General features: G+C 39.5%; 1 protein-coding gene across 9 annotated transcripts in view; it reads right to left on the bottom strand.

Moving 5' to 3' along the window:
* LOC131685888 (uncharacterized protein CG43867) overlaps positions 1 to 27,936 on the bottom strand; it is a 1,093,825-nt gene that overhangs the window by 199,003 nt on the left and 866,886 nt on the right. The window lies entirely within an intron of this gene.

Raw genomic sequence — 27,936 nt, 5'->3', positions numbered from 1 at the left:
AAAAAATAGGCACTTTACATAGCTTCGTAAAAATCAGGTAAAGTTAAATTTCGTTTTTTTGCAGTTTTTGTACTCAAAAACCGAACAATATACTCAAAAAGTATAACAAATTAGTATTTTATAAGTTTAGAGTAAAAATTATTTCACATTAAAATGATTCGGTAGACTATTCTGGTTTAATAAGAGATCTACGAAAAAGCTTCGGGTGATCAATATCACCCCGATGATCAAAGTCACCCCGGTACACGTACAATACACATACTTTTTGACCGGTTTTTGAAAAAAAATGCTCAAAAAGAAATTTAATAAGCTATACAACGTCGTGTAAATGGTCAAAATTGATTTGAAACTACCGGAGTTATAGCAATATGAAGAAAAATGGGAATTTTGACGTATTTAAAAGACTTATTCTATACAAAATTAAATATTACATGATTAAATAGTCAAAACAAGAATATTTTAACACTTTACGAATGACTTTAGAATAAAACTATCCAATTTTATTATAAATTTAATAAAAATTAGACATATTAGATATTAGATTTTAGTTCTGGGGTACGAATGTACCCCACAAAACCGTTTACCTAGAGAAAAAGTCGCCGCGGCCTAAGTATCGGTTTTAAAGTACCTGTCAAAATTGTTGGAAAAAGTGGAAAAAAGCAGCGCGAATTCCTGTTGACTTGGTTTATTACTAATTATCATGAAAAATAACTCGCAAAGAGATTTTAAATAATTCAAGCAGTTTGCGAATCTGAAGAGACGAAATTTTATGCAAGAATGAAAAAATACAATATTTGAGCACCAGAAAATACGACGAATTCTAGCGATTCAGAGGACGCAAACAGTGTCATGAAATGGATGGGTTGTTTTGTTCAAAATCCGAACTCGACCCGACCCCGATAATTTGTAATTTGAAAAACCCGAACCCGACCCGAGCCCGAAAGTCCAAAATTTCAAAAACCCTGACCTGACCCGAACCAGAGAATTTCAAATTTGAAAACCCGGAACCGGACCCGAACCCGAGAAGCTTAAATTTACAGTATCCGAACCCAACCCGAAACCCGTCGGGTTCGGGTCGGGTCCGGGTTTCGGGTCCAAAAACCCGAACCCGACCATCTCTAACGGAAACGTCCTTATCCTTATGGCTTATAAAAAGGATGATTTTTCAGCATTTTTTTAACATGAAAATAACAATAGAAACAAATTATCTTTGGCGAATTTTTGAACATATATTTTCACCACAATAAAGTTTTTTGAAAAATGAACAAAAATGGCGAATTTAAAAACAATCTCACGTAGCAGATCGCCGCGGACAACTCAAAGTCCGTGCACGATTAAGCCGGTAATGTTTACATGAAACAAAAAAGGCTTATCTGCACAGGACTGACCACAATAGGTGATTGAAAGTTGAAATTAAAAATATTTTAGTCATTTTTATAAAGTACTCGATATATCGTTCATTTGCTATTGACCTTGCTATTCTGTCTGTACGTCGGAATGTTTCGAAAGCAGTTTTCAATGCCGATCTGCGAATCGACTGCTCCGAACTTCTACAACTTTTGAACTTCGACATTCGTCATCGTAGTTTTCGAACCCATCCATTTTTCGTTTCAATTGCAGTAATAATTGTCGAAATGTATCAATTGTATGTATGTTATCTGTTGATATAAGAGATTTATGCCTGCTGGAGACCGAGTTAAAACAAGATCCAAGTTTTGATGACTCCATCAATTTCGATGCTATCACTGGGAATATACACTTGATATGGGTTCTTCCAATATTCATTGTACACCACGTTGTTTGTCTCTTTCCGGTTGGCAAACAACACCCAAAATTTGCTAAAACATCTTGAAGCTTTTATGCGGCTCAGCGGATACTAAGAGCACGTTGATTGGTTTTTCATTTGAACGAATAAATCAAACATAAGCGAAACATCTTTCAATGTGCAACTGCTGGTGTGTGTATACAATCCATTTCCCACTGTCTTGCAGTGCTTTTATGGTAGAAACTTGTCTGCATCTATGTAATGATATATTTGTTTTCATCAATAGATGGAAATGAAAGGCGATAGCTCTATTGTACATCCAACGACTCATTTCAAGTATGTCTGTTCCTACACGTAAATTCTGAGGCCGCCATCGTATACAATAAGCCCCGCGCGAATACATCCACGTATCAATAGGATATTTGCAATATATTCGTACTTGCAGAATGAAAAATAATGTTTTTGATTCTGGCACGTATTCACAAAAAATAAAATATTGAAAAATGACATGAAACGATCTCACCAGATCTGCATAAATAAATTCATTAGATTTCTGTGAAGAATTCTCCTTCGTCCGCGAAATTGTTGCATCAGCTACTCAGGTCCAGGCGGCGCTGCATGCGCTAAGCGGAACAAACGGGCGTATTTTTTCGCGTCTTGCTTCACATACTTCAATGGCAAAGTTGTGACGACAAATTTCTATGCAAAATCACACTTTTCTCGCGATATTTCAACCTACTAACACGAAACTCAACAGTAAAAACTAGTTACTAAACGATTGACTTCGTTTTCCTGTTGAATATATTGTATATCACTGAAAAACTTTGAAAAATATTGGACGTCAACGACAACACGTCCGGGCGATTCGCCAGTCCTTTCAATGTGCAACTCCTGATAATCCTAAAGTGTTAGTTGATCAATACCGGCGCCAGCCAGGTCCGAACGTAGATCGCGGAAGAAAAAGGAAGGACTTGCTTTTGCTAGAGGCCGTATATACTACTGCGCACTCTACCAGTATCACGGGAGGAGGATATTTGTTAGTGAGTATTATACTATAATAGAAGTTGGAATCTACTTCTACTTTACCGACGCCAGAAAGGTGACTCCACTATCTGGACTAGATATCGATCCATCAACTCATGGACCGGGGACCAACGGCTTTACTTCCCTTCCGAAGGAACATATGACCACAGATTTTTTCACCTCAAAAAAATCTCAACGACCTCGGCTGGAATTGAACCCAAACGAACAGGAATGAGTGGCGGTCACGCTTACTACTCAACCATCGGAGCCGTCACAAAGATATGACGCGAGTTAACGATGAAGCCACGCGACTCAGGTGCTGACGTCGAAGTTCCTCGAGACAACCGGCAAACATTGCAATCGCCAAGCTAGGCATTTTTGTTAGACGACGACAACGTGCGACCCAATCGATGGCAACGTGTGACCGGATGGATGGCACCACCGCGAGGATTGCAGAGTTAGCAGTATTGAACTGTAGTTAGGGCTAATTAATTGAAATAAATTCATTCGATGTGGAACGGTAGAGTAGTGTAGTTGTATTTTTTAAAAAGAGTATCACAAACTCTTATTCTTAACTCGCGTATTATTCCATTACAGCAGATAGCTGACTCTCCGGAAGATTCTGCCAATTTTATCGCCGAATTTTTTCAAAGTGTGTTTGAGACTAGAGATGGGCCATTCGTTCGCGAACGGTTCAAGTGAACTGGTTCTTCGAAGAGAATGAGCGAACGGAAGTTCTTTTTAAAAGAACGGTAGTTCTCAATTCTCTTCAAAGCGAATGAACTGAACCTGACCCAAAGCCGTTTGGCGAATTTCTCGGACCGATTTTTAGGCGAACGAATGAAAATGAACCGACTTGCCGTCCCACAAACCGCTCTCTGTGCTCTCCCTGAATGGAACCGGCGAAGAACGACTCATCACATTCTCTATTTCTCTAGTTATACATCATGAAGAAATCGCTACCCTTGATGAACTTGTTAAGCATACAGGGGTATAATAGTTTGGGCACCATCTGTTTGGTTCCTCTCCAAGAATCGAATGTTTTGAGAGACATTCGCTAGATACAAGTAAAATATCAGCTGAACGGAAGAACGGTTCATCTGAACTAGTTCTTTTTACAGAACTGTTCAGTCGGGAATGGTTCTTCGGAGTGAACTGTTTCGCCCATCTCTATTTGAGACTGAAGAACCTATCTACATACTTAAGGTACTTTTCTTTTCATCAAAATGGAATACATTTGAATATGCACTTTTTTGACTCCATATCAATATACACTGTCGCCTTGATGCTGCTCCCATGAAGTGGCCCATACTTTCTACTGGATTACGACCTTCAAACACTGGTATTTCGGCAAATTGTATCCGAACGACTACTAGTTGGAGGATGTAATCAACGGTAGTAGTTTGTAGTTGTTTTGATCCGAAAAATAGTGGTTGTAACCGAGGATTGCCAGGTATTTACTTCAGGAGTACCGCAAGGAAGTCTCTTGGGACCGCCGATGTTTCTGCTTTACTTTAATGATATGCATTTAATGACGTATCGTAAGTCTCCTATATAGAGAGATGCTGTCTATCTCCCGAGCTACGAACATCGGTGTGCAGCAAGAGGTTAACTGGATTGTCCAGCCATTTTGAAACTGATTAGTATGTAGCAATATTAGGCTTCTAGTGCTATTTCGACGCACTAATCGCAATATGGTTGGGGTCGTCATCAGCCAACAAAGAAGGTTTATTATCTATTTGATTCGCTTTTTTACCTTTCTCATACCTTTTTTATTTGACGGTTATAAATAAGAATAGAAAAAGTCCCAAGGGCATCAGAAAGCTCAAGGATAGATAGCAAACTTTCTGAGTATTCCAAAATATGCTCCATAATCGCACATTGCACCACTTATTAAATATACGGGAAGTATATACAAACATAGGTATCCAACATGTGTGATGGGTCTCAGCTAATTAATCACCTTGATACCACGTTCGTTTATACTCTAGCCCCGACACACTCTGCTGTAAAAGAACTTCTGAATTTTTTGCTCATATAGATCTACAGAAAGAACTCGCACTACAATTTGTTTATGTTTATTCAACAGCCCAGCAATAAAAATTTAATAAGTTTCAAAAATAAAACCCAAAATTAAGCCTGCTTCGATGCTAATAATTGCATTACAGCAAATTCAACGCGAAATTCTCTTGCAACACAACCACCAACAACCCATCTCCAAAACATAGCAACCCACACTGATAGCCAAGCCCGTAGCAAATAAAACCCAAATAAGTGACAAATCTTCTACCCCGATCGCCTCATCCAGTGGGGACTGTTGCCGTTCGTTTCGAACACCTCCATCCGACAAAAGCGCCGTAGTCCTATAGTAACGATACAAATCCCCTTCGGCAAACGAATCACTATAGAACTTCAGCAAATAAAACATCCACGATTCGCTTCTAGTAGTCGCCAGCACTGGAAAATCCAACCACGTCGCCTTTGACAGCCGTTTTCCGTTCGTCGTCTCCAGATACTCCAACTGGTAGATGTTCGATTTCATAAAGCACACAAACTTCCCATCGCAGTAGTCAGAGACAGTGACGTTGCATTGACAACGCTGACCGACACCACCCATGCTATCCCCCGGAAAGCAACAGCTACGGTTCAACTGTTCGATGCTGTCCAGTTCCGGATAGAAGCGAGGATTAAGAATGAACGAGATCACCATCGATTGATAGACCGAGATTAGGATTATGTTCAGCAGCAGGAACACACCAACAAACTGTCGTTCGAGATCACTTTCAAACCGTAGCCGATTACCGGTGAAAGCAGCTTGCAACACTTCGTTGATGTAGTGGACAAGGGTGAGACAGGATCGTTTGGCGTTCATCAGCACCCGGACGCCTGCTATGAGGACAACTGCCACGCTGTAGCTGAGCCAGATGAACCGATCGAACGGATCGGTCAGAACGGATACCAACGGTTTCTCGGCGCTGGGCGGAACGAAAAACCAATAGAAACGTGATCGATGCATGTAGACGAAGTGTTTCTTCAAATGAATTAAATTCAAAGTTGCTACGAATAGTAGGCTTTCCTTGTGCGATGGTTCCGATCGAATGCTGAAGATTTGCTGGAAGGTCCCGTTCGCTCGGAAGGCAATTGTTTGCAGAAGGTATCGGTCGGCAGGGTCCGCCAGAATGGTTTGAAATTTCAAGCCGAACAGGTTTTTCTGTGCCATTGCTATGGGGTTCGTGTGAATAGTTGGCCATCGGTACCAGCGGTTGCGCAGGCAGTTTCGGTAGTGAATGGGATTGTCCAGGTCATCCAGTGCCAGGTAGATGCGGTTCGGTTGGTAGTTGAGGGTTTCATGAGATGTTGCAGGGTTCCTTGATATAACAATCGTACGATAGGCTACTAGATTAGAAAACTTGACGGAACGGCCAGGAAATAGGATTACGCAATCGTGTTGAGCCGTAGTAGGCTTTGCCGGTGGTAGGTGAAATATCTGCTTCGTAAGGTTGTGGTTTTGCAGTAGGCGCTGTAAAATTTGCAACTCGAGCTTAGATTTCGAATCAGTTTCGTAGAGGTAAATCTTCACTTCGGTTCTTCCAGGGCAGATCAGGTTGAGAACGTTTAAAACTTGTTCGGTTAGCCGCTCTGCTGGGTTTTGATGGGGATCAGCGCTCCCGCGAGCTGAGATTACCAGAAGCGTCACTAGTAATAAAAACATTTTGCACGGAATGAGCATCAAGCGTCGAGTTTCCGCCATTTATATGGACGTTAAAAGCTTTTATTAACCACTTTGATTGGTAATTTCCGGGTTGATGAAAGCCGTTAAAAGCCTTTTAGCCCAGATTTATGTAGCAAAAATAGCGAATGCATTTGACCGATTAGGTTCGTGTGGGCCATTTTATAGTCACCCGACTACTGCGATTAATAGTCACGCACTTTCCGCTTCTTCCAACTGCATGACATATGTCAACACGAATGAGTCGGCATCGTCATTTTTAATTCTAAATTTTATCAGAAATTATGCTTTTATTTCTCCAGTGTGCTCAATTGCATAAGTATAAACACAGCATTATGTGAAAACTCTGTCGTCCCAAACCAACCCCACGAGTTTGGATTATAATAAATGAACACAACTCACTGACGCTGAACACCGATAATTTGTATTTCGAAAGAGTTTTCATTCCATTCAAAAACCTTTCTTGCCACAAACAATCCTTCTCCTCCATTCCATCATCACATTTATCAAAGCAACCTTCGTTTCTCATCCAAATCACCTCGGCATAAATTGACAGCTTTCTTCTGACATATGCCTGTTCCGATTTTTCATCCCAGCAGCGGTTTGTCTGTGCCTTGTCTCGGATTGTTTACCTACAGAAAATTGGGTATTTCGCCTCGCAAAACCCGGGATTTGCTTTCTTTTGATTGTTGTGTGTGTTTTTTTTCCTTACGCAAAAGCTTTCTTCAGTGTACGTGGGGAACTTCATCCATCATCGTCAGCAGAAGTGTACCTCCGTGGGGAAAAAGGTAGGCCGAAGTTGTTACGTGTATTATAGTGACGGCACAGAACAGAATCCAGCGCCTACTACTCCCTCGGCTTGACGATCCAACAGAAAGTAGAAAGGGGTTACGTTTTAGCATCCCACGAGACCGGTTCCCGTCTTCGTTAAGGCTCGGCATGCTTTTCAATTCCAACCGTCAAAAACATTCATCATAATAGATTTCCTGCTTCCTTGCTGTTACCTACACAGTAACTGGAAGCTTTTTTTTTTCATCCGAACTCGTTCGCTGAGGAGTGACAGAACGAGTAGGACTCAGACTGGGGATTGTAGCAGTTTCGAGGAAAAATTCTTCGTTCATATTTTCATCAGTAAGGGGCGGGGAACGAAATGTAATAATTCCGACCGATGCTGCTGAACCAAGTGGAAAATCACTCCTCCAGATCAGCGTGTCTGATTTGGAGACCTTTTCTGCTAACTGACGGCTATAAATTGCAGACGTTTTTCCCACTTCGACACACGGGCGCAAAATTAGACGAAGAACGTTGTTGTTTGCTTGTGGTTTTCTGTTATCGACCGGATTGGGAGGGAATTTTATTTCTCAAACTTTTCTGATTCAATTTCTGCCAGCAAGCGGAATTAGATTATAGAACTTATTGAGTTAGTTGCCGAAAGCAACACCCGAAACTAAGCTGTGTTAGACGTTGATTTTTCACAACATTCAGTGGAAAATTTATGTCATCAACGTCGTGGCCTACTATGTATACTGTGGCATCGGAATGACCTATTTCAGTATTTTATCACAGCATCATCGTTCACAGTACATTTTCAATCGCCAATATTAAAATCAGTGAAACGGTACGTAAAAGTTCAGGAAAGATCAATATTCCATTCTTCGACGATCTAGACAAAAAGTATACCTCTCAGGGCAAACTTCTTGCTGCTTCATCTTGCGGAGCAAAAGCCGGTGTAGCTGCGACGCAAAAAAAACACAAACTTCACCCCGCACCAGAGCCGCAAAACTTTCGCTCGCTTGTCATTCAACCTACTTCAACGAATCGTCATCTTTGCTACCTGGGCTCATGGTCTGTTTGTCTACTTCAACTTTTGCGAAGCAACAAAAAAACCTCCCAAATTTGCAAAATATCAACAACGTCGATGTCGTCGACGTCGATGATGAAGAAAAAGATAAAACCGTGGATGGGGGTGAAAGTTGAGAACTCAACCACCCCCGCCCCCCTTTATCAATTCGTTTGGAAAGGTACGGACGTCTCGCATCGGAAATATCGGATATCGGAAAAGTGTCGCGATGGAAACGAAACGTGCGTAGAACCGGACTACTATGACAACGTCGTCCGTCCGACGATGTGTGTACGAGACAACGACACACACACGTGTGGTTCCATACGGAACGTGAGCACCGTTCCATCCGTTGAATATTGGCTCTGCTGCTGTGGAATGTTTGGGGGGGGGGGGGGGGGGGGGGCTGCACACCGTAATCGGATGGGACCGTGTTAAGGGGGTAACTCGATTCCGATTCTCTCGAGATGGGAGAAGAATGATGTTTGGTTGTTTGATTACCGTTCGGTTGGGTTGCTCTCTAGACTGGGGGAATGTCGGTGCATCTCGTTTTTTTTTCAACGTGAGTTAGCATTGCGACAGTATGGTGAAATTGAATTCCAAAGCTGAATTGTTGCATTTCGTTGAGTTGATTTCAAGTTGTCTGGATGGTTGAGAAAGAGTTTTTGAATCGAAATAGATTGGATTTGAATTTCATAAATGGCTGGAATCAGATGATTTTCTGGGAGTGATGAGTTTTACTTACTGTGTGGTGTGTGTGAGGGAAGTCATGTTGCTTACCTGTAATGAAAAAGAAATCGAAAGAAACTTATTAATACTAAAATAATCGATTTACTGGGGCTAAATATGAGAATTGATTCGTAGTTAAAATTGCTATAAAGATAACTAACTTACAGTAAAACTAATATTCAAGGTAATGATAGTTGACCGCCGAACAAAAATAGAGTAGAAAATCGAGATTTCTATTTGAGAGCGATTCTAGGAATATTGCTCCTTTTCGATAGAAATTATATTCTAGATGAATACAACCGGCCCCTGAACGGTCTGCTTCCGGACCGAAAATGAGCCATTTAAAATCATCGATAGATCGCGTGATTTTGCTAAACAACAACGAAGAAGTATCTTGTCTGCGTACCCGCATGGGTAGTAGAGATTGATGCTGTAATCTCCGACAGGGGCCTTAGTACTGAAATAAGATGTTGGCTTCTTCCGGAACCTTTGCTTCAGTCAGTGAAAACTTTGGTTTGCTAGCAATTACGTTCAACAAAAATCGAGGAAGAACAGAAAACAAATTATTTTCAATCAGTCTCATTTCAAGCCTTCAACCGGATCTGCATTTCCAAACTTTGTTCTTTTGAACGGGGCTCGTCTACCTGTTCGCCGTTTTGTGCCGCTAGGCATGCCATAGCAAGCAAACAATTAGGTCATACAGTTACCCGTTGTGGAAAATGCGGAGAATTTCGATAAAATTGCCTACTGTGGAGATACTAAGCATGAACTCTCGACATATCCCACGTACAAATTATGCGGGGGAAAATTGAAGCATTAAATTAGGGAACACCCGGAAAAGAAGAGAACTACGTCTTTGGCCACGATTAATTTCTACGCTTTCTTGGTCACTAAGGAGCGAGAGTCTGACAATCGCATTGCGGGAACATCTTCTAATGTGCCTATAAATTTTCGAAAGAGGAAAATCTTTTCCTCTCCCAGACTTCCTCGTAAAGGCTCCTGAGTGTATCCCTTGATGTGTGCTATTCCAAAATCGAAGTAAGTGGCTCCTCGTCTCGGAAATCTTAGAAACTAGCAGGATTTTCCACATGGGACATCAAAACCTCCATGTGGCCCTATATTTCCGTCCCTTTCATTTTCCCAAGTTTTACACGATGCATTTGGTACGTGGGAAGGTCTTTTAAGGACTTTTTGTGCATCTGAGTGTCTGATTTTTTCCGAATATACGCGCCGTTAGAAATGCAAATGAAAAACTTGAGGAAAGCTGAAAAACGCAGTTATTGGCTCCGGTTCGTCGAAGGATTCACTCTCTCTCTATCTATCTATCTATCTCTATCTCTTGCTCTCTATCTTTCTCATCACCCTCTCTATCTATCTCTCTCTTCTGTCTCTGTCTCTCCTTTATCATGGTTCCTACCTCTTGGTGTCGTTGTACATCCCAAGAAGCCAAACAAGGTACGGCTTGTATGGGATGTTGCTGCAACTGTCAGCACGTGCCCCCCCCCCCTATTCGACCAGAAACTGCTTTGGTGAAAAGATATTTGCATTTTCCTACTTCAACATGCTGATATTTTAAAAGTGATCAACAAGATGATCGATTTGTTTTGTTCTTTTTGAACATTTTTTTTAACCAAATAATTAAACATACACACTTCGAAAAACTCTTGTAATTTTACGTCATCTTGCGCCGACATATGCCAGCGAACAAAATGACCGATTATTACGTTAATTCTTATTTTTACAAGACGCTAAATTATTCAAAAACGTAATTTTACATTATGCCAACGGTAAAATAACGTGCGACATGTAAATTTACAAGAACGCTGAGAAATTACATCTGTCTAGTAAAATTGAAGTAAGACGCATTTTCAACCGAGTTGAATGATTTAAAAATGACCTGACAGTGGTCGAAAGGCCACACGAACTTATTTTCCCTTTTGTGCAACCGAACATGTTTGATAAAAAAAACTCTACATTTTCAGCGGATAATCCGCAGAACTAGCAATCTAACTGCATTTTGATCTTCACACGAAAAATTATCTTGCGCAGCCGATGGACCTTTGAAGAACTTTTGAGAGAAATACGCGCTTCACTTCGTTTGATGCGTTTATGATGCGGGACGTGTAATTTTATGGCATCTTACACTGAAAACATAGTCATTGGGTCTCAATTTCATTTCTTGCGCTTAAAAATAGTGTGTGCGTAATCGTTTTTGTTGATAATGACGGAATACTGAGTTTATTAAAGAGAGTATTATGAGTGCGTCGATTATGACATAAAAATAGAAACGTGATCTATTTGCGTCATAAGCAATTGATTTTTTTAGTGTGTAAAATGTCATCACCTCTAGAAATCTATCCGGTGATAAATGAAGTTAAATAACACACTCATCAGTAGAATGACGCAGTATAAGTAAATGTAGTGGTTATGTGCGAAAAAGAAATTTAACCGCAACGGCGGACGTTCCACAGGGTTCTATACTTGGACAAATTCTTTGGAATGCTATGTAGGACGGAGCCACCCTAGGGGCGTGAAGATTGTCGGTTTTGCGGACGACATGGTGCTCCTAGTGATCGGCGAATCACCAGAGGAAGTTGAAGTACTCGTAACGGAGGCAATAGATGTTGTGGAAGATTCGATGCGCAAGAAGAACCTGACGTTAGCTCACCACAAAACCGAGATGGTACACTATCCGTCGGAGAGTGTATCATAAACTCAACTCGGGAAGTTAGACAACTGGGAGTGATGACCACATCGGCACTATCTCTGATCATGCCCGGCGATCAGCAGCAGTAAAAAGCGATTACTGGCAGGACCTGCATAGGCGACGGTACTGCAGGCGAAGAGGAACACATCTTGGCTGAACAACACGTTCAGGCTGATGGACATGCGGGTGTCTAGCGCGTATCGAATTATCTCTTCAGACGCAGCCTACGTAATAGCTGCAACGATTACCATAAACCTTCTATTCGAAGAAGATAGCGAGTGTTATAGGGATCGAGGCACGAGAGGAGTCCGTAAACAAGCCCGAGCTGATACCTTAATCAAGTGGCAACATCAGCGGGATAACTCTGTAAACGGTAGATGGACACATCGACTAAGTCCATGCCTGTTGATGTGGATGAACCGAGCGCATGGTGATGTGAACTTCCACATGACACAGTTCTTGTCTGGGCATGGCTGTTTCAACAAATAGGTTCGGCTACGCAACATCGCCGTACTGCAGAAGGATGTGGTCTTCGAATGCCCGCGATTCGATCACTAGTAAAACGAAATGAGAACCATTGTCGTTAAAAACGTTAACATGAACAATATTGTCAAAAGAATGTACGCGGAAAAAATGAGACTTCGGGTTGTCGAGACACCGATGAACCGAAAGTTACACTTTAACCGGAATCGCCTGACTGACCTTGGCACTCGACAAGCCAGTCTGCTGAAGAGAGATAAAGCAGGCGCGACTGGAGTAGGCTAGATCCACCGCTGGGGACTAGACTGAGCACACGCATCGTTGATCGTCGGGGCATTCGATAGAACTTTCGACGTCGGGAAATTTCTCCATCGGAGTAGGCTAGGCCCAACGTCCGAGATTAGCTCGAGTAGATCGGGAAGTAGTACCGGCTGAAGGTCGTCGGGGCGTTTGGGAACTGGAAGTCAATCCTCCACCAGAATCGTTGGACCGACCTTGGCATCTACCTGTGCAACATCGGTATCGGAAGATCTTCCACTACCGGGAGACCCTTCGTCTGAGTAGGAAAGATCCACCGTCGCACAGTGGCGGGTCTTTGAACAAAAGTCGGACAAAACCAAAAATGTTGCTCAATCTGGCTGAAAATTGCATGCTAAGGTAATTTTTGGGTGCTGAGTTCAATTTTAATGTCAAAATTTATAAAAGATGAAATATATTTTACCATACAGTGCTATCGGACCTAATAATACCTTTTTCAAGATAAATATTTTTTTAGTGATTAGCTGTATCAATAACAACGATAAAACTACTTTCAATCTCTAAATAAAGTGTTTGTTTACGTTTTATTCAGTTGTTATTTTGCACTAGTCACCATGATCCTCCATATTAGCAAACATTTAAAAATGTCGATTTAAAAGGGGGCAAAACAACACCTTGAAATTCAAAAAGTAAAGATGATTTACCATAGATTGTATAATAAGTGACCGTTCCGAACTATTTCACCTTATTGTACAGAATACATTTGTGAAAAAAAATTCTAACAACCCACTCAAGATATATTTGTAAAAATAAAACATAGTTGGAATAAAATTTGGCGAACATGTTGAACAAAGTTCTATAAAAGCCCTTTAAAATGAAACTAGTTGTGCTCAAATCGGATTAAAATTGAAAGAGCAACATGATTTTGAAGTGAGGATATATACTGTGCTTTCGAAAATAAATTTCATCATAATTGTCTGACACAGCGACGTTTAAATTATCCCGACGTTATTAAAAATCTAATTCTCATTCGGCGGTCAAACAAATTTTAAGAATATGTCATTCAGGTGTCGGGCCATTAGGCCGAAAGCCGTTAGGCCGAATGCTGCAAGGCCGAACGCCATTAGGCCGAATGGGTCATAAAGCCGAATGTCATTAGGCCGAATGGGTCATTAGACCGAACGCCATTCGGCCGAATGGGCCATTAAGCCGAATGGGTCATTAGGCCGAATGGGTCATTAGGCCGAATTGGTCGTTAGGCCGAGTGGGTCGTTAGGCCGAATTGCGCTGAATGTCATTTGATTAAAAGCATCGTTTCAGAGACTAATTGAGATGACGGGTTCACGAGTTTCCCATGGCTAAAAAGTCATGTTGTACTAGAGGGTCCCACGAAATGTCAAACAGAAAACGCGTTGATAATCGAAGGTGCTTGGCTTTTCTTTGGAGAGTGGTGTATATTCCTTAACATCGCTTGTGATGGGTTTATTTATATGCATTTTATTTAGAAACATTTTTTTTAAATTTGCTGATTGCGCATACTAATACGTATTCATTAGAATTGCATGTATCATCCGGAACATTAAGATACACAAGCCCTATGTCATAAGATCAAAAATTGAGTGTATGTCATAACGTCCGAAAAATTAAAGTTTCAACCCAAATTGTTTCCGATGTTTACAACGTACCCCTAGTGCGTCATAAGGTCTCTCTGGCACATTTCCTAGTCCATTTAACGAGCTACTTTCTCTCAATCTCGGTGGAGTTGCATGATTTAAAAATCTTTACGCATTTTTGCTCGTAAAAAATAACAGATGCATGTAGCAACGATCCTTGAAACGAACTTAGCAACGAACAATAAACAATTGCTACCAGCTTTACGAGCCTGATGGAAAATTCGGTCATCAAATTTGTTTGTCAATGTCGCAAAAACTGAAGGGACCATTCTTTCTTCTTTACTTCAAAAGATCCAGTATACGACGTACCATGGAATTTGGAGTACTTCTTTGTGAGTTGGTGGTCTCGATTAACCTCTGATCGTTAGCTAGTTAGTCTCCGCAGCGCTGTCTTCCTATATACCCTCCGTCTTTTTGATCTGTATATTCCAATGTATTGAATTATCAAGAACAACAAACCAGGTCAAAACGTGGCATAGCCAGTCGAAGTGTGTGGGCGAATGTGTTCCTTGTTGGAAGAAGAACCGCACAGAGAAATGAATACGCTCAGAAAAATGAACGACACCGCAAAGTCGTTAAAAATTTTAATACCTATGCAATTAATGAATATATTATTGCTTTTGTAGCAATCATTCCCGAAATAAAATATACGATGTTAACTGAAATCAGATGAAGTCCAACGTGGTTCTATAAGTTTTAGCTAAACATTCTCTAGAAAATATAATGTCGAAGAGTTTTCCCTAGAAAATACAATTACCAAACAAAACCATTCTGATTATAATATCACTATCCGGAAATAATTTCTCAGAATGTACCGTTCACCAGAAAATCAAACCCAAAGTATATTTCCAATGATTGATATTTCAAAATAAAATCCCATTTATAAAAAGCATAGGTAATAAAAGAAAATTAAAATAAAAAAAATCAGTTTAACTTAATATAACCACTAGCCATAACTATTTTTCGGTTGTTACACTGCTCTAGCGCATGCGGCCTAGCCGCATAACCGAGGACAAGGATCCGAAGCGGCGTAAAGCCGCTGAGGATTCGCCGGACGAGGTGGCCGCCAACCCGCCGTCGCACAGTGATTCCTCTTCATGCAAAAGTCGGAAAAAATTAAAAAAGTGTATTAAATATTTTCAAACAATGGTTTCTTGGGTAATTTTGGGTCGCTGATTACGAATATGATGTCTACATAGCCCTAATATCTGAAGATATCATGATAGGGAGGTAAATAGGGGTATGACGGTCAAGACGGCTGTCATGTGCTGAAGAGCGGAACGCGAAACGTTAAAAACAATTTCAAATAATTTAAAGAAAATTTCACGTCGTTACTTGGGTCCAGGAAGGATTGTACAAAATCTCTAAACAATTGTTAGAGTTATGATGGACACTGCATATTTTCAAAGTGCCTCTGGAGATTCACTATCACTCGCTCAATTTCTAGCACTTTGCTATGCAAACTAAAGAAATTATTCTTCAAATGTTGCCATATACAGTGGAAATTGGTTGACTATTACCACTCTCTGTATCGCAAAGAAATCTAAAAATTATTCCTTTTTTAACCGATTTACTTGAAAATTTAAAATTGTAAAATTTGCTTGAAATAAGGTGTTTGGATAAATCAATGTATCGACTATAGTAGTTTTGAATCGAAAGGACACTGAACCGTCAATAAAATGCACAGAATTTTTTTTTATAATTTTAAATTTATGTTCATGCACATATTTGGAGCATGAATATTTATGTAAAATTAAGTCCCACCACACACACACCACTTGTCGTGCTTTCTTCAACGATTTTTTTTTATAAATTTACACGTTGATTGAAAATTACAGCTTCATTAAACGGGATACCAATGCACTTTAATGTATTTTTAAACCAATATTGCTGTAAAATAAATGACATGTAATATCACACGAACGAAACTGTAAAATCGTATGCTTTTTGATACTCCCATTGAGTACATCGCATTCAACTTAATTTTCAATCAAATTTTTGATTCAAGTTGTGTATGTTTACATTCGTATTGATTTACATGTCGTTTGAATTTCATTATTTTCTGGTGTGTGGTAAAACACATAACTTTATTCAAATAAAATAGACTCGCACGAATATTCATTTTCTCTTTCGGTAGTACTCCCATTTCAATATGTTTGATTCATTAACTTTTTACGGTTCCAAAATGAAAAAAAAATTCTTCTGGTTTTTGAAATTATCCAAATTAGATTTGGAATGATGTCAAATTGTAGATCCTTTATTTTATTCGATTTTACAATAAAAAAGTTGAGAGAAAAAAACAATTTTGAACTAAAGTCACACAGATAAAAAAACGCTTTTAATCCACCTAACAGTGTGATGAGACATTTCTTATAACTCTTAGCACACTCTTCGAATATTATTTCGATTGAGAACATTTAGAACTTGATGTTTCGCGATGCTTTTGATAACACATACTCAGAGAAACGCTCAAATCAGTATAGGACAACATCAGTGCTAGAAATCTCAAAGGCTGAACCAAATCATTGGAAAAGCGGAAAAATGGCTCATAAAATAGACGGACAAACGAATTATTACTAATGCTCTGTTAATAACATATCTAAATTCTTCAATCAATGCATTGTGTAGGAAAAACTGAATTTTCCTAAAGTGCTGGGCCAAAAAAATCGATTTTTTTTAATCTATTTGAATTTCATACTCTCAATTGCGCTTACTCAAGTTTCCAACACGACTGTGAACTAAGAACTGAAATTGCAGCTCTTGATATCAGGCTACCTCTGAAGTGCATGCGTGAATAGTTCAAACTTTACTTCGATATCGACTTTTTTTAAAAGTGAATTCCCAGTAATATCTTTGATTTAAATTAATGTTACTAATCCTAATGTCAAAGAACATATTATAAAAAAACTCTCATATCTCGTCACGGAAAATCATTATCATTACTAAAACATTTTTTTCGCGAAACTCTTCGACAAACTTCTGTCACCCGCGCTAGTGCACTGTTCACGCTGCTCTGAAAATCTAGTGAAATCGTCTTAGGGGTCTGATTCAGAGCCATTTACGCGATTTAAATCTGGGTGAGTAAAATCTGTAAAGAATACTAAAAACTAACGCCTATTCTATAATATTCAGTTCAGCAATTGGAGAGATCGTGCTCACCGCAAGCCATGAAAAATAAACTGCGTTGTGGAGCGACGGTCATTACTCAGTTTATTAAAAAATAATACTCAATTCGCAACATATAAGCCCTTAAGCATACCAAATAATTTAGGATATCCTTTTAACATAAACTATCGCACGAATGAGAGTAATCGTCGACAGGTTTTTAGTGGTGATCTTACTTGACTTCTCTTTTATCGGTTCTCACGTTAAAGAGGGACAAGTCTGTTTTTGCCGTTGAGACATGTTGGTAGACTTAAGCGATTCGTAGTAATTCTGCCTAAGCTCAACTGCTAGCAGCAGAAGACAAAAGATTAGACCGTAAGATTTGAAGCCTGTTTCTAATGACCTTGCCACTTCTAGTTTTCCGATCTGTATATTTCACATCCTTGCTCTCACTTGAGTACAATGGCTCTAAATTTTCATAACTTTCTCTACTCAGTAATCTCTAGCTAACTGAATATCGTTAAAAAGTAAAAAAGAAAATTTGGCTACATAATAGTCGAAATAAAGAAGGGAAAAAGAATAGGAGTAGGTTCGCCAAATTTTGGAAGAAGTCGATAAAATAACTCCTTGAAAACTACTAAAATATTAGTGTAGTTCGTTGCAATTGAAAAAATTATCCTCAAAAAAAATGTACCAATTAATGTGGGGCAAAGTGAATAATAAATACCGTAAAGACCCGTTTTTATCAGCCCCATGGTATATTTTAGGCTGACGAAACGGGGACTAAATCGGGACATATTTCTTTCTCTCTTTAGAATAAACCGAAGCTGTTAGAATATTCTTCTTTAGTTCCTGAAGCCTCATAACTATTTCTGATTATTTAATATAAATTTCGCTTAGAGGGAAAATTTAAAGTAGATTGATCTTTTTATTTTTGCATCTTTGCATCTTTAAGATAAGAAAAATATGCTCAAGAAAGGATTTACTCGGATTCAGCCTTGTTTGTCTGCTAGAGCCCATAGAACATAGTTTGATATGAATCTGACAAAATCGGGTCAAAAAGCTGACAAAATAGGGGGCTGATCGAATCGGGGGCTGACAAAATCGGGGGCAGACTGAATCGGGGGCTGATCAAATCGAGGGCTAATTAAATCGGGTCTTCACCGAATTATAATAGATAAGCAGTATTCGAAGAAGTTTCTTGTGGACGAGTGTAGAACGACTTTGTTTCTACTTACTTGGAGTCAGCGGCCAGAAATTCGGTTTGGTGAAAACTTACTGTCAAAATGGCATTCCGAAACCGTCATCTTTGAAGTTTTAAAAATGTGCAGAATAAATTTTTCAAAAACAATAGTAGCAGACTTCGTGTCTTTAGCGAATTTGTTGAGGCTGTCATTTGAAACAACCTTGTTGAAGGCATGAATACTTCGTGTGGGGAGTATATCGAGCTATAAAATGATATCTTTCAAAAATAACTTATTATTGTGAGCTTCACAAACTCAAGCTTTGGATAAAATTTAAATTTTATTGTTTATAAAAAGAAGAAGAGATTTATCATAAACAGTAAAATAATAATGCTTTTTAAATGAAACAATAATAAAGCTTCAAATTTAATGAGACAAAACCTCGAACGAAACTTACCATTAACTGGTGCATTCATGATGTATGCACAGAATTGAGGACAATAACAAGTGGCTAGTATATCAAGTGATAATCTTCATAAAGAAAATATGTTTTTTGAACCATAAACATAACGTAGCACTTGTGAGTTAATACGAACTGATTAGTTTAGATGGCCAATTTTAAGTGATTCAACCAGATACAAGTAGGTAAGATCAATCATAGATGCAAAATGTCGATGACTACTTGATCAAAATTTGTCATCTGTGTCAATAAACAACAACCATATATCAAAAACTGCTATTTAGAACACAAACCAAATTAAAAACTTTAAAATCAAATATTACAAGCAAAATGCCTCTTAATGCACCGAACCCCTCCCTCCTCCCTTCTCACTCTTCATAAGTGAACTCCCACTCGCCATATTTTATCAAAGTAATATATTAACCACCAGAACGCAGACTGTCAATAGCGCATGTTGGATGAAATCTTCTAAAAAATGTTCTTTGTTGGCCCTACGAACTAAAAACCTCATATGATACACATGCTATTACAACCTATACATATTAAGGAGGGGATAAGGTTAATTTGGTACAAAGACACGTTTTCTTTAAATTTGGAGATACAGAGTGTGTTAGTAGATTAGTTTGTATAGTGTACATCGCATTTTTTCGAGGTATCTCCTGAAGATTCAGTGTCACTCACCCAATTTTCAATATATTGCTATGAAAATTAAGGAAAACATTGTTCAAATGTTGCATTGTTGTATGGAAATTCATACTCTACATCACCAAAAAATGTTTTTTGAGTTAGAAAGTTTTTTACCGAGAATACCTTACCTTACCCTTAGTTGATAGAAGAAAGGTTTCATCGGACGAATTTCGCGCCAACTCGAACAAATGTTGGCAACACCCTCTCAGATTTTAATGAAACTTTCTGTACATGAAAACTTTGTCACAAAAAGCCACTTTGCATACTTTGTTTTTCCAAAAATCATCTAGACTGTCTTTTGAAACGGGTCAAACTTTGTTTTACCCTTTTTGCCTTTCTCATATAAAGAAAGGCTATGCAATCACTGTAAAAATCGACTTTTTAACCGAGGCCCGGAGAGCCGAGTGTCATACACCATTCGATTCAGTTCGTCGAGATCGGCAAATGTCTGTGTGTGTGTATGTATGTGTGTGTGTGTATGTGTGTGTGTATGTGTGTGTGTCATTTAAACTCACACAATTTTCTCAGAGATGGCTGAGCCGATTTTCGCAAACTTAGTTTCATCTGAAAGGTATAACGCTCCCATAAGCTGCCATTGAATTTTTAGTTGATCCGACTTCCGGTTCCGGAGTTACGGGTTGAAGAGTGCGGTCACACAGCAAATTCCCATATAAACTGGTACCACCATGATGTTCAAATGATGTAAAACATATTAAAATTGATGTAACATTACTCTAGTTTGCGGGTCTGGATCACTAATGATCAATCAAAGCAACTTTGACCACATTGGCCACCTATGACGGTTCATGACGCCCCCGGGGAACCCGCCAAGTTCCTAAGCTAATATCACACCCATTCCCCAACGAATTCTCTACCGATTTTTACAAACTTGATTTCAAATGAAAGATACAGTAATGCCATTGACTGCTGCTGAATTTCATTCTGTTCTGACTCTTGCTTCCGGAGTTACAGGGGTGTTAGTAAGGATACACTGGAATTTCCCATATAAATCGGTACAATCGTAATACCTCAGAGGCTAAAAACTATTGAAATGGTCACCAAATTACTTCTAATCGCAGATCTAGAGCACTGATTGCCAATCAAACATTCTTTGAATATATTGTCCACTATCGACGATTCCGGAAGTCCGGAATTCCGGGCATATTCCACAATTAAAGTCACATCGGTTCTTCGGTGATGACTGAACCGATTTTCTCAAACCAAGTCTCAAATGGAAGGCAAAATATGCAGTTGAGTATTGCGTCAACGTCCCTCCCTCCCCCCCCCCCCCCTCCTTGCCCTTACACCTCCCTTCTTCATCACTCCCCTCCCCTTGGACCACCCTCACGCCTGCATTTCCTTCATCCATCTCGTATACCGAAATAAGATGAAGGATTTCTGACGCATCCTCCACTCTCACTCTACTAACCCCCCATTCCCTCCACTTTCAAACCCATTCCACCAACATTTCAAAATATAATTACATGAAGATAACATTGAACTCATGCTGATTAAGGTAATTAAATACTATTCTTTTGCCTTTCTCATATAGAAAGGTTATGCAATTGCTCCAAAAACCGACTTTCTAACCGAGGCTCGGAGGGCCAAGTCTCATATAACATTCGACTCAGTTCGCCGAGATCACAAAATATGTGTGTATGTATGTGTGTGTGTATGCATGTATGTATGTATGTATGTATGTATGTATGTAAAAATGTATGTATGTATGTATGTATGTATGTGTGTATGTACGGATTTGTTAACAAAATGTCCACATCGGTTTCTCGGAGATGGCTGAACCGATTTTTACAAACTAAGATTCAAATGAAAGGTATAAAATTCCCATAGGTTGCTATTGAATTTCATTTTCAACCGACATCTTTTTACGGATTACGAGTTGAAGAGTATGGATACAAAACAAAATTTGTTGATTTGTCCACATCGGTTTCTCGAAATTTTCTGAACCGATTTGGCAAACTTGAATTTAAATGAAAGGTCCATCAGCTGCTGTTGAATTTTGTGTGGATCCGAGTTCTGGTTCCTGAATTACAGGGTGATACGTACGATCACGCAGCAAATCCCGATTCTAACGAATTCTGCGATGAATGTAAAAAGGTGAATTTTTTTCCAAAATGTTAACACAACTGTTGAATTTGTAGATCTAGGTCACCAACAGTCATTCAAAGTCTCTTTGGCCACTCTGGCCACCATCGACGGATCCGGAAGCATCCAAATTCAGAAAAACGGTTATATTGGTTTCTCGAAAATGGCCAGACCGATTTGATCAACTTAGTCTCAAATGAAAGGCGTCCCCGGAAACTGATATTAAATTCCATCTCCATCCGACTTCTGGCTCCGGAGTTACGGGTTGTGGAGTGCGATCACATAGAAAACTCCGATTCAAACCGATACCGCGATGAATGCAAAAAGGTGCTCTTATATATACTTACCAAGTGTAATAAGAATGAAAGACATTTCCATAATGTTATATTGTACGAACCAGCTATTAAATCATAGTTTGGAGAAATGAGAAAGGCACAATTGCACCGCTAGGTGGATTAAAATAGGTTTTTTCAAATGGCTTTAGTCTAAAAATGACAAATCCTACAAAAAAATGTTGTAGGATTGATTTTCTCAAAATTAGTAAAATTTTTGAATAAAAATATTGAAAAAACTCTTCATCGACTTCTACACTGAAAAAAATCGATTTAAAAAATTTAAAGTCGTTTTACAAAACAAAACCCATTTTTGATTTGGATGAAATTTTGTTTGTTGATAGGTAATTATGTTCCCTACCTACCGTCAAAATTTCAAGTTGGGCACTTTCAAGGAAAAAAAGTTATTTGAAAAAAACTTTTCCTCGTCCAAACTGAATATTTTTTTCAGTGTATTTTTAAACCAATGAAAATGAAATTCATCCAAATCAAAAATGGGGTTTTCTTTGCAAATCGATTTTAAATTTTTAAAATCGATTTTTTTTAGTGTAGGAATCAATGGAGAATTTTTTCAATATTTTTATTCAAAAACTTGACTAATTTTGGGAAAATCACTCACACAACATTTTTTTGTAGGATTTGTCATTTTTAGACTATAGCCATTTGAAAAAAATTGGTAAATAAAGTTTGACCGTTTTCAAAAGACAGTCTAGATCTTTTTTGGAAAAACAACGTATGCAAAGTGGCTTTTTGTGACAAAATCTTCATGTACAGAAAGTTTCATTAAAATCTGAGAGGGTGCTGCCAACTCTGAATACGATTTGGCGCGAAATTCGTCATCGCACTACTAGGTGAATTCAATCGATTTCGTCTCTCATACATGTATCTAGATATTTTATGGAAACATTTTTCTTTGAGTTTCGGTTTAATTTTGGAGTTTACAAACTCTTATTTAATTTAATTTAAACTCTTCTTGATCGAAAAGAAAAAAGAAAGTTTTATTAACAACTTTTAGCATATTATTAAAATTCATACTCCTTTCAATAAAGAATACTATTTTATTATTGAATATAATTCCAAATACTATTTCAAATCAAAATGCTCATAACAAATAATTTCGAAAATGCATTAGTTTTCGATATATTTTAAATTTTATTTTAACCAAAACTATTATTTTGTTTGATTACGACCTTTTCATAAGATGTGCGCATTTCTCTTTCAAAAATAGTAGGTTTATGAAAATGCTCATTGAATTTCTTGTGGCTTTTCTTTTGACATCAAGGTGTTATTGTAAACCTTTTGAAAGCTATCAGAAAACAACAAAAATATGATTCAACTATATAGTTTGATCATCTGATCCTATAGCTGAATCATATATTCATTGTTTTCTTGTAGCTTTCAACTTGTTCCCAATATCGCCTTGATGTCAACGGGAAAGTCGCAGGATATTTTATGAGCATTTTGCAAGACCTTCTGTTCTTGATGGAGAAACACAAATAACTTATGAAAAGGTCGTAAACAAATGGAATAATTGTTATTGCATTTATTGGAACAAAATTTAAAATATTTCGAGAACTACAATATTTAAAAAAATCAGTGTATATTTTTTCGTGTAGAAGTTTCCATTCCCTGCAACTATTTCTCAGACAGATTTTTTGCTGTATAAAATACGGTAACCGAGAAATTTTTATTTTCATGCTGCATGCAAAAATTTCTACGCCCTTTTAAAAAAAATGCTCTTGTATCAAAATTGACAGAAAATATCATGGAGATTCATGATCCGAACACAACTGCAAAGTTTTGTTCGATTCGGAGATGGTCATATTTTATGGCCACTTTCCCTTGGAATCCCTCAAGTACGTTAAATCGATGTATACCTGTACACTGTTAATACCAAAAAGATGTGGTTTGCGCAAAATTGCGCAAGATGTCATAGAGATTTTCGAAAAGCTGATAAAAAAATCTTCAAAATGGGCCTAGTGTTACATGCGAGAAAGTGTGTGCTCCTATTTGAAAATCGAGATAAAGTTTGTTTCAGTTTCTCCATATATTTTACAAGGGAAGAAAAAATCGAACAATGAGCGCACTGAACTTTGAAATACTGTAGCGGGCCAACCACTCATCCAAACGTCCTGAAATTTTGGCAAATCATTTTTCATATACTGTACAATAATACAAAAATAACCTTGGAACAAAATTAAAAGGTGCATTTTTTTACTTTTTTCCGCCTCGGCATCACTGTGCGTCGGAAGCGGCGGCCTCTCGCAAGCAAACCTGTGATCCACTCGTTTGCCCGGATTACTCAAACATAGGGGCTTTTTTTAGTTTAAGTCCGACGGAGCGGAGCGATGTCGGACAGCACTTGACATAAAGCGATGTGGCGTAGCCACATTAGGCGTCGCTTTCATTTATTTGTTCCATTACAGCAACGAGAAAGGTGTTGTAAATATTCTAAACATTATTATTGAAAGTTTTAAAAAATCGCAAAAAGTCACCCTTCATTGAAAGTTTTCAGTTACAACCGCAATACATATTTATCATTCTCTTTGGTCCATTCGGCCTAATGATTCATTCGGCCAAATAGCCTTCGGCCCAATGACCCTTTCGGCCTAATGGCAGTCGGCCTAACGGCATTCGGCCGAACGACATTCGGCCTACCCGCTTTCGGCCTAATGACCCAGCACCGTCATTCAATACATAAGAAAGCTATAAAAAATAAAAAAAATATCAATATTTGTCATAGGTTTTGTCCGGCCTCCGGCCACAGTGCGTCGGGAACTACTCCGAGCAGTCCAAAGTGAATCGTCGGGGCTCCAGTGAACCGGATGTACCCGGAATCGCCGGACACACCTCGGCATTCTGCCGGACTGCATCGAAGCAAGAATAACGCGTCCGCCTACTGTTCCGGGAAACATTCTTTCGTCGGGTAGCACCGTACGCGACAAACCACCAGTATAGCGTCGTCGGGGTACCAGTGAACCGGAAGCCATCCTACAATCAGAATCGCTGGATCGACCACGGCATCCAACTGGTCAGCGCATGAAGATTATCATGGCGCGCAGGACTGATATTGCGGTTAACATACCAGCGAACTAGCACGACCAGCCAGACCTGGAATCCAGTAAAGTCCATGAGCACAACCTGCTCCGAAGTAGTCATTTCAAATGGAATCAGGAGGATCAGGCAAACGTCGGACTCCTTAGTGGAGATTAGAGGAGTAGGGTTCAGAGTTCTTTCCTGTTTAGAATCCGTCGCTCTGATACACAATAGACGAAATCGGTAGTATGGTCTAATTATCGAACGTGTTCTGGGTCGGTGTTAGAGCTTTACCAACTCGACCCCACTGTCGACTATTGAGGCAAGACCCTGCTGTTATGATAGCTGGCTAGATTTGGCAATAACGTAATCGGCCCATTTTGGGTCTGCTGATGCTAATTTTCTTGCCACAGGAACAGTTCCTTTGCTAAACCATTTGTTTCTAAAACAAATTTTAATCTGCTAGAAACCGTGAGCAGTAGCCTTGCCTAATTCGAGCCCCTGGATTCATTTGAAATTGGTTTACGCATATATTATATTGTCGATCAAGATAAATCCATCAAATTTCGTCAGCACCTGGCCGTCCAGTTAACGGGCTGTGGCTCTGACCGGTTTCTGTTGTTTGGGGCTACTGTTAGGTTGTTTATTTGCTCGGTGACATTTGTAGCCTCCTCGAAGACGGATTCGCCACACAGTTCAGTGTTCAGTTTTTCGCCGTAATGGCATACATTTTTAACGAATAAACTAAAAATCAATTGTCCTAAGTCTGTGTGAAACCTCTCGGCAATTCAACTGAGGTTGAACCCGAGGTACTCTAACGTTTAAAGGCTTTAGGAATTCGCCTAAATCAGTGAAATGGAAAGGATGCCAAAAAGCCAAACAAAATGAGAACATTATTATTTCGTTTTTCTGTAAATGCTTTCAGAGTTTGTATCCCTAACAGGCCTGCTATAGTGAAACCCATTGTATCGTGATCGATTGCGCAGAATTGGGCTTTACTATCTGGAAAACAAAAACTTGCACCACGTGTTGTTTATATTAAAAAAATCAATGCAGAAATGGACTCCCCGACGAATAGAAGAGAAAAAGAATAGCATTCAAAGATGATGCGATTTGCCTAATTATTCGCATATCTCTAAATACGAACCGTGTTAAGCAATAAGTTTACAAAATTCAACACTATTTTGTCAGAAAGGTGTGCCCCCCCCCCCCTTTGCCAGCCGGTTGGAGCCGCCTATGTCCACGTCTCGAACCATACACTTGCGGTATCTAAACGATTTTTTTGGAGCGACTCCACAACGGTATTGGCCTGGATCCGTTCAGATCATCGGAGGTTCCCTAAGTTCGTATCGGTGCGAATAGGCGAAATATTGACCTCGAGCGAGTCATACGAGTGGAGATGGGTCCCGTCCAAGTATAATGTATCCGATGATGCGACAAAATGGAAGGCGGATCCAAATCTGAATGCTGATAGTACATGGCTGAACGGACCCCAGTTTTTACGGTTATCAGAAGATTTATGGCCAGAACAACCGCTCACTACTACATCGGCTGAAGAAATTAGGTTGGTTCTCGTACACAGCCAGTCGCACCCACCCGTGGATTACTCCCGATTCAGCAAATGGTCAAGACTACACCGTGCAATGGCCTATGTTATCCGCTTCACAGATTCCGTCCGTCGAAGGAATATTGGGAAACAACTGCAACTGGAGCTTCTCACGCAGGATGAGTTAGCACGAGCTGAAGTTCTTCTGTGGAAAATGGCTCAAACGGATTATTTCTCAAAAGAGAAAACGATACTGGAGAAATCAATGGGACCTGTCGAAGCAAACCATTCAACCGTATATGGATGAACATAGGGTCGTGCGTATGCGAGGTCGGATTGGGGCGGCTCACTACTTACCATTTGAAACTAGATACCCCGTTATTCTTCCGAAGCAACATCCAGTGACGACTCTTATCGTGGATTGGTATCATCGTCAGTTTCGCCACGCCAATCGTGAAACAGTTACCAACGAAATGCGGCAGCGTTTTGAGGTTGCAAAATTGAGATCCCTGGTGCAGAGAGTGGCCAAGAATTGTCGAGTTTTTAAAGCTACCCCTAAATCACCGCTTATGGCACAACTCCCTGAAGAGAGGCTGGAGCCATATGTACGTCCCTTCACGTACGTCGCCTTGGACTATTTTGGGCCTGTATATGTCAAAGTTGGACGCAGTCAAGTGAAGCGATGGATCGCTCTCTTTACGTGTCTGTCCATTCGAGCCGTACATATGGAAATAGTACACAATTCGCGTCGCGGTTCTCCAGCAGTGTTTTACTCGGACAACTGCACCTGCTTCCAAGGAGCTCATCGACAACTTCAGGAAGAGGTCACACGTAGGAACGAAGCACTCAACCACCATCACGAACGCGCAGACCAAGTGGAAATTTATTCCTCCACCAGCCCCACACATGGCGTGGGAGCGTCTCGTTAGATCCGTGAAATCAGCTATAGGTTCATCACTGGATCATCCTCGTAATCCTAACGATGAGACGTTAGAGACCATCATTTACGAAGCAGAAGCGTTGGTCAATGCTAGACCGTTGACTTACACACCATTGGAGTATGAGGAGCAAGAGTCACTAACGCCCAACCATTTCCTCTTGGGTAGTTCGACAGGTAACAAAATCGAACCTGCTGAAGTGCTAAAACACGCAACACTCCGCAGTAGCTGGAAGATGGCTCGATATATTGTCGGCGAGTTTTGGAAGAGATGGGTGAAAGAATACCTTCCGATCATAACGCGTCGGAGTAAATGGTTTGAGAAGCCCAAGGAACTCGCG

This window comes from Topomyia yanbarensis, chromosome 2 (genome assembly GCF_030247195.1).
Source record: "Topomyia yanbarensis strain Yona2022 chromosome 2, ASM3024719v1, whole genome shotgun sequence".
In the NCBI taxonomy this organism is placed as follows: Eukaryota; Metazoa; Arthropoda; class Insecta; order Diptera; family Culicidae; genus Topomyia; species Topomyia yanbarensis.
The sequence above is the reverse complement of the archived record's forward strand: the minus strand, read 5'-3'. Positions and strand labels throughout refer to the sequence as shown.